The sequence below is a fragment of the Lacerta agilis genome, chromosome 1 (genome assembly GCF_009819535.1).
Source record: "Lacerta agilis isolate rLacAgi1 chromosome 1, rLacAgi1.pri, whole genome shotgun sequence".
Taxonomy (NCBI): domain Eukaryota; kingdom Metazoa; phylum Chordata; class Lepidosauria; order Squamata; family Lacertidae; genus Lacerta; species Lacerta agilis.
In genome coordinates this window covers 91,606,261-91,614,329 of record NC_046312.1, presented here as the reverse complement: position 1 = coordinate 91,614,329, position 8,069 = coordinate 91,606,261, and positions in this window count along the sequence as shown.

Genomic DNA, 8,069 nt, shown 5'->3' with positions numbered 1-8,069 from the left:
GCACTCCCCTGTGTTCCTGCTCCACTGTACCAATGTTTTTATGGCCGTGGAATTCCTTTGGACCGTAGGCATTGGTTTTGCTGCCTGATTGGATGGTGCCCAATGGAGAGAGGGAGGCGGGGAAAAGGCTGAACAGTTGAGTGATTTCTCCAGATTTCCAGTCTGTATAAGGAGAACCCTGCTGCATCAGGCTAAAGGCCCATCTAGTTCAACATCCTGTTCTCACAGGGGCCAACTAGATGCCTGTAGGAAGCCCATAATCAGGAGCTGAGTGCCGTGCCAGTCTCCCCACTGGCAATTCACAAAATTAAAATTCCCAGGATTCTTTGGGGAAAATCATAGCAGTTAACTCAGATGTCATCTAGTTTAAATGTATAGTGCAGATGTGCCCTGTTATTCCAATTAATTGGTGTACATCCATGAATGTGTGACACTAAGGGAACATTCACACCCTACATATATAGGCCATTCAGCCTACATTTAAAGCACATGATTTCCCCAAAGAATCCTGGGAGCTGTAGTTTCTTAAGGATACTGTAGTCCTGTAGTGGGAAAACTACAGTTCAATGGGAATGTTGGGGAAGTAATGCGCTTTAAATGTGGATTGGATGGCCTTTATTTGTAGGGTGTGGATCTGCCCTAAGTTTTAGTGACTGTATAAAGATTCTTGGGTCTCATTCTCATGAGGCACCAAAATTAGTAGGGTACCTCTGCAACTGCTAGAAATCTATTCATATGTAAGAAAAGAAATGAATCCTGGTTATGAGAAATTTCAGTTACCGGTATCTTTACATCCAATGGTCAAAACATTGTGCTCATCACCTTCCCCATAGAAATAGCTAGCATCGCAACAATGCACAAGCATGCCAGACATAGAAAGGGACTGGGGAAAACCCATTTTACACCCCACAGCTAGCCTTAGGCAAAGGTTGGAGGATTTAAACAGACACCTAGAAAAGTCATGCTGAAAATGGGCCAGGCCATTTAGAGGGAAAGAAAGGATTCTGGAAGTTCCTAAGACTTGATTAATGACGAGAGCTGATTTCTAGTAGCAGGTCAGGACCTATATCTAGATTACAGTGCAGAATAAAGGAGCAGAATATGAATGCACTGTGCTGCCATTTTTTGTTTTCTCTTAAGGATTGAATGAATGATGTGTCTCTATCGGGCAGGAGAAAATCATGATGTATCTAGCTGAGCAATTCAGGAATTTCCAAAATCAGCACTGCCAGCTGATGCCTCTCCTATATTTCCCCTACTTATGCCCAGGCATGCCAATATTTGGTATTTGGCCAAACACACAAGGAAAAAAAATGTCATTGAAATTGCTATTTCAATGTTGAATATAATTGAATGCTAAGTACTATATTTTTAGACCATTGTTTTTATGCAGAATTTATTACTTCTTCTAAAGCGCATGTCATTTAGTTGAAATGCAAGCCTAGCAAATGCTGACCTGAAGGCATTTCTGTCTGAAAAAAATATAGTGGCACGGAGTCTAGGAATACTTTATCCTTTGCACAAGAAATATAGAAGAGTGGACTTAAAACACACATGTACACACCATAATACCAACATGTTTCACATAGCCAGAGAGAGAGACCAGCTTTAACACAGAGTGCATTGCTCATTCATTTGAAAGCATTGGGCTGCATGAATCAGAGGATTTGACTTATATACGAGATCTTTTAAATCATGCAATCAGAAAAGCAAACCATGCTGAGTAACCTTCCTCACTACTCTGGGGTTGCCATATTTCAAAAAGGAAAAAAACAGGAAACCCCCAAAGTTGTCAAGCTTTTTTAAAACACACACACACACACACACACACACCAACAAATTTTCGATTGACTTGTCTAGGATCCACCACCTTTTGGAAATTCCCCCCGGTAATGTATAGCTGCCCTACACTACTCGTCCCTCACCACTCTTTGCTTTAAGACATGAGTCCTGGGAATGCCTTCAAGCTTCAACTCAGAATCCTGGAGTCTGTCATTAAGCATCAGATGAAGCTTCATTTATGGATACAATCAGATCTCGAAGAGAAGATACGGAGGGTCAATTAAAAAATACATTTTCACCTCTAGTGATATGTGCTGCTTTAATGGTTATCTTAAGTGTACACTTAAAAGGCAATGTATGGCCGTGGTCCCAGGTTTGGAGTGCCATCGCGGCTGAAGTCAGATGAACAAAATTGACTTAAGCCAATAAGTCCATATCTTTTCCAAACTTGTCCCACCTTCTGAGCAGCCCAACCTACCAGCAGCCAAGAATCTTCACTGCATCAATGCAGCCTGTTGCTGTGTGCAAAGGGATCCCTGGGAAAGCACCGGCATTCAGGAAGAACTAGAAGAAGGAATCTCTGGATCAACTAGACATTAGGACAGCTATGTGAAGCTTGTGTGCATGAACCCAGCAGCCTGGCCAGCAGGGTTGGACCAAGGGGGTTTGCTACTTAAATGCAGAACAACGAATGGTGTGTCCCCTTCCCCACTCCAGGTCAAGATGCTTACTACCCAGGGCTGGCCAAGTTATTCCAGAAGCCTTTTCCTCTGCTTTGGCAGTGGAAATATAATCATAAATAAAGCTGGAAGTCTGACCACCCTTGCCCTAGAATATAACACTGACATTTCAGAAGAAAGCCCCACATCCACATCATTCAGGCAACACACTGTGTGGTGCCTTGCTACATATGCTGGTTAGTGAAGAGACATCCACAGACCCCCTCATTTGGAGTAGAACAGGTAGAGAAGAGAAGAAGAAGAAGAGTTTGGATTTGATATCCCGCTTTATCACTACCTGAAGGAGTCTCAAAGTGGCTAACATTCTCTTTTCCGTTCCTCCCCCACAACAAACACTCCGTGAGGTGAGTGGGGCTGAGAGACTTCAAAGAAGTGTGACTAGCCCAAGGTCACCCAGCAGCTGCATGTGGAGGAGCGGAGATGCGAACCCAGTTCACCAGATTACGAGTCTACCGCTCTTAACCACTACACCACACTGGGAGGACCTTTGGCCTTGCTGAGGTTGTTGGACTCCAGCTGTCATCATCCCTGATCATCATCCATGCTGACTGAAGATGGTGGGAGATGGGTCTAGCAATGTTTGGAGAGTCTTGGGTTCCAAATACTGTATATCTGTTCTGGCAACCCTGGCAAAGGAGTTGAAGCAGCTCTAGCAGCTCACACGAACACAATTTGAACAAGGCATCCCTGAAATGACAAAAAGGTGGAAAAAGGAAAACAACTTACCTAGAGATCAATACTAGAAAATAGGGACTACCCCTTCTAAACATTCTGCAGAACAGTAGAAGAATATACACCCCTCTACTGTTTGCTGGAAAAGGTCACCTTAACATATTTCTTTTCTTAATGTGGATAAACTTCGTTTGCTGTGTCAGGCATTGGTCCAAAGCCTAGGGCATCAATGTCTAGTCCATTCATCAATTAGATTAATTAATTGAGCACAAATCAAACATTTAAAAATGGCTTTAAAATAGTGCCCTCTTCCCGATTTTGTGAGCAGCAGTTCCTGCTGTTGTTGTTGCTTTTTATTTTTATTTTTTAAAAAAAGCTTAATTGTTTTTTAAATAAGCACTTCCTTAGAAGCACCATTTCTCCTCCTTTGCCACATTGGAGACAAGAGGGTGGTTGTTGTGAGGTACACATCATCTAAAAACAAGACAAATATCCTTTGTTTTTCCTTCCACAGGTGTGTTTTATCCACATGCAAATGCATATAGACTTAATTGATTTTTCAGCTGAAACCCTTACACCGAATCAACCTTTTCTTATTGTGTGACGAAAGACATCACAATCCACAACAGAAACAGACAACCTTGTTGCTTCTAGGTGTTTCGTCTCCTTTCGGATCTTTTGACAAATTGCTCCTTCCCAGCGCTAGGTGGAGCTCAAGGTCCTCATCCCCATTTAAAATAAAGATGTAGTCCAGTGTCACGAGAGAAATATAGCAAGGAGTCACTGACAAAAGTAATCAGTGAGTATAGGTAGGACATTGCGTTGAAACATAAACCGTCTTACTCCAGGTGTGTGCCTAGGCAGATAGGCTACTTGATAATTTCCAGTCATTTTAGCATTGTTTAGATTTCACATAAACAAAAGATCTCTCATTTTTTTTTAAAAAGAGAAAAAATCTTGCCTCTTTTCACCTTCAGAATTTGCATTGCTGTGCCTGACAATGATCCATTAGAAGCAAATTGGCTACGAGTTTGAGAAGGATCTGATGGCTGCTCCCTCCCTCTTTAACTCTGGATCTAGCAATCCGTCAATTCAAATTTCTCCCAGTTTCTCCTTTATCCAGTCACAGGTGCCGTTCACCACATTTTCACACCACTTTGCAATTTAGTGCAAATTTTCTTAATGTGCACATTTTGGTAGGCGATTCTGCATAATATGCACATTCTTGCAAAAATGACCCCCACCCCCATATAATGTATTTCATGTGTTATTTTCACAAGTAAGTACATTTCTGTGCATACCTTACCCTAGTACATACATATATATTTTTACATATTACTTGTCTGGAGTACTGCATGACAGAATTCAGAGAGGTGCAACTTTCAAAGGGTGGCTGTGTCAGGGCAGTTCACAGAACAAAAAAATCAGAATATAAAACCACAAAATAAAAACAACAACCCAATAACCCCCCCCCCAAAAAAAACCCCCACACATGCATATTTTAAAAAGGCATAGGATGTCAATCAAAGCAATCAAAGGCCTGGTTAAAAAGGAATTAACGAATTACTCCCACTAAAATGAACTTATAAAGTCTGGTTTCACTAGAAGAAGAAGAAAAGGAACATAATTTGCCTGAATTTCAGAGGTTTGCCTCTAAATGCAAACTGAATCAAATTTCTCCCCGATCCCTACCTGAATATGAGAAAAGGAGGAACATGGTGCTCAGATTTTTTTTTTTCTGGGTCTGCCAGAGTGCAACCGGAAATTCCTTCTTTCCATTGCCTATGTCCAAGGCATCTTACAAGTAACACTGATAAAATAACGAGAATAGTAAACTATAACTAATCATCTGGCTCTGCCCCATAGGACAATTGGAGGTAGATGATCCTGACATTCCCATCATCCATTGTGGCACAGAAATATTTGAAGTTGTCCGGGGACTAAAAGTAGACTTTAGCAAAAACAGGAAATATTGTCCTCTTGTTGGCAGAGGCATTTCAAGTTTATTGTAAATCTTTGTGGGCTGATCATCAGGCTCCTCATCTCCACAATCCAACCAGTGCTTCAAAAAGTTGTTAGGACATTTCTATAAATTGCATGGTAGAGGTAGTGGAAAACTTGTGTTCCGTTGCTGTCAGTGTGGAACAGACGTAAGGACCATTTGGCAGCAGGGCATCTGCTTTGCAAAAGGTCCCAGGTCCAATTCCCAGCACTTCCAGGCAGGACTGGGAAATGGGTTGGACTGGCCCTTTTCACTGCCCGAGGCAAAACAAGAATATCCCTCCTCCCCTGGCCACTGCTGCCTCCATGCCCCACCACCACCACCTATGTGGCTCACTGCGGTCCTGGCCTCAGTGGCAGCATCAGCTTCCAGGCGGAGAGATGGCTGTTGTGCTTAGATTCCACTTGCAGGCTTCCCAGTGGGGCACCTGGTTGGCCACTGTGAGAACAGGATGCTAGACTAGATGGGCCTTTGGCCTGATCCAGCAAGATCTTCTTATGTCCTTTCTCATTGGCTGTATCAAAGCCTAGTCTCTACACTGGGCCCCTGAGCTTTGTGTAAAACCTGGACTGGAACTGCTCCAGACTCTGGTGAACAGGAACACATAAAACATGGACTGGATTCCCTTAAAATCACACCATATTGCTGTGACTGTTACTCTGATGTGCAGCATGGTGTACTCTCTCTACATAGTAGATAGGATGACCGATTGTATGTATAAGATAGCTAGTAAAGAATTGTACAGCTATGCTTATCCTTACTTCACAGCCCCAATTAAGATTTAGTTAAACAGAATGAATTACATTGTCATGGATAAAAGGGATACCAGTAATTAAAAATGAATATTTGCCCTTAGGAATGGTTATTATTTCCAGCTGTTTTCCCTTCTCCACCCTTGATCCTTTTATTTTAATGATGTGAGGCTAAGTTTTTTGAGAACATGGACCGATTGATTACAAAGAAGGACTAAGTTGTTGGCGTTTTAGGGAGAGAAAATGTCGACTTTGTCCTCTGTCTCTCCCCTCAATATTACCAGTATATGAGAAAGTGTTGGACAAGCTTCCCTTTATCTCCTAGATGCCTGGCTTTGTAGACCACGAAGTTCAGCAACCTTAGCCTAAAGAAAGCTACAAATACGAGGTGCTGCAGCAGGTGTAGGAAACTTTGGGCCCTCCAGATGTTGCAGCGCCACAACTCTAATCAGGTCCAGCATGCATGGCCAATGACCAGGAATTATGGACCAAATGTTCTTCACATCTGCACTGGGAAATGCCCTGGAGCTTCAGCATCAGGATTAGATTTAGATACAAATTATTTAAATGGTGAAGGTACACATCAGGTCATAGCTGATGGACATAGTGCACTTTTCTGCTGACACAACTTGTCCCATTGTTATCTGTCTCCAGGAAAATATTTCAGCTTACTCTAGTGACATGCCATAACAGCACTTTTCTCTGTCTTTATTACAATGGATCTGTGTTACTGTTGCTACAATTTCTTCCCCAATCCCTACCCACACCGCCCAGAATCTCTCCATCAGCTGAAAGAAACTGGTTAGTTTCATTCCCCATGCTATATATGGCTAGTTACCAAAGTAGTTGGTAACTCATATTAGAAAAGATATAAAGCTCAGTCGTTACTCCTTTCAAAAGACTGTTTTATTAACTTATTAAGCTGGTGTTCTTCCAAGAACTTATTAGCAAATTAAAGAAGATTAATTTTACATGAAGTAAATCAACCAAGATCACAGCTTAAATATAAGACCTTTTAAAAGAGCACCCATGTAAAAATTGGCAAATAGGGGGAGGCTTTATTAGGATGTAATGCTAAACTATAGCTTAGCATTATATGAATGAACCCTGGGTTTCTCAACTGTCTCCTCCCTTCTTCTCAAGTGCAGTCATAAGGATAAAACATGCTTTCATTTTTAGCTAACAGCGGTTTGGTGTTATGTCTGAACTTGGACAAACTGTGGTTAGTCTTAACTTAGGTTTACTGAAGTGAGACATCTTCAGACTGTGGTGTATGTAAAACGAGCCTACTGAAAATCAAAATATGGTATAGGTAACATGAGCCTAATGTGTGTGAGGTGAGGTGAATTGGTATGAAAGATCTGGCTGGTATTGATTTGAGATAGTTCATCCACATACACAAACCACCACTGAATGCCACAGTCGTCATGTTGAAATGCATGTGACAAACAGTCGCACATACTAGAAGAATTATGCAAATCACTCAAGCAGCTACACATCATATCAACAATAACTCACAATCCAGGGATTTCTATCAACAGTAAGTATAGCACAGAGAGCTAGATAACACAACCATATTACACAACTGGAACTTCCTAGAGAACCGGCACACCAGACTTCTTTTTGATAGACTGATGTAAATCATGTGTAATCCTAATAAATTCATTTACTTGGCTACCTACTGAATTCAGAAATGTACCCTGGCTGGGGGGTGGGGGTGGCTAGCAGAAACTCTAAATGATTGTACCCTTTATTTAAATATTTATCTTGTTCAAATTTGACTTAAAATCTATAAGTAATTAGATATTGTACTAGCTACTTCCCCCCTCCTTTTTTATCTTTTTGCAAAGTGCTTCCCTTAATTTCTTATTCAGGCTATGAGTTACAACTCTAAAATCATTCTAGTCACACCAGGCATCAAAGGTCTGAATGGGAGGCGGTAGGGGGGAAGGGAGTTAAATGCCTTAATATCTTTGAGATTTGCAAAGATATTTGAGGATTTGCTAAGGGATTCGGTGTAAGATGAAGAAAGAGTTTTTGTAAGCAACTCGAATAACTTTTGGCTACGGCTCAAAAGGAAATATGCATCCAAGTGCACGGAGATTATTTAGATCTGAGCCC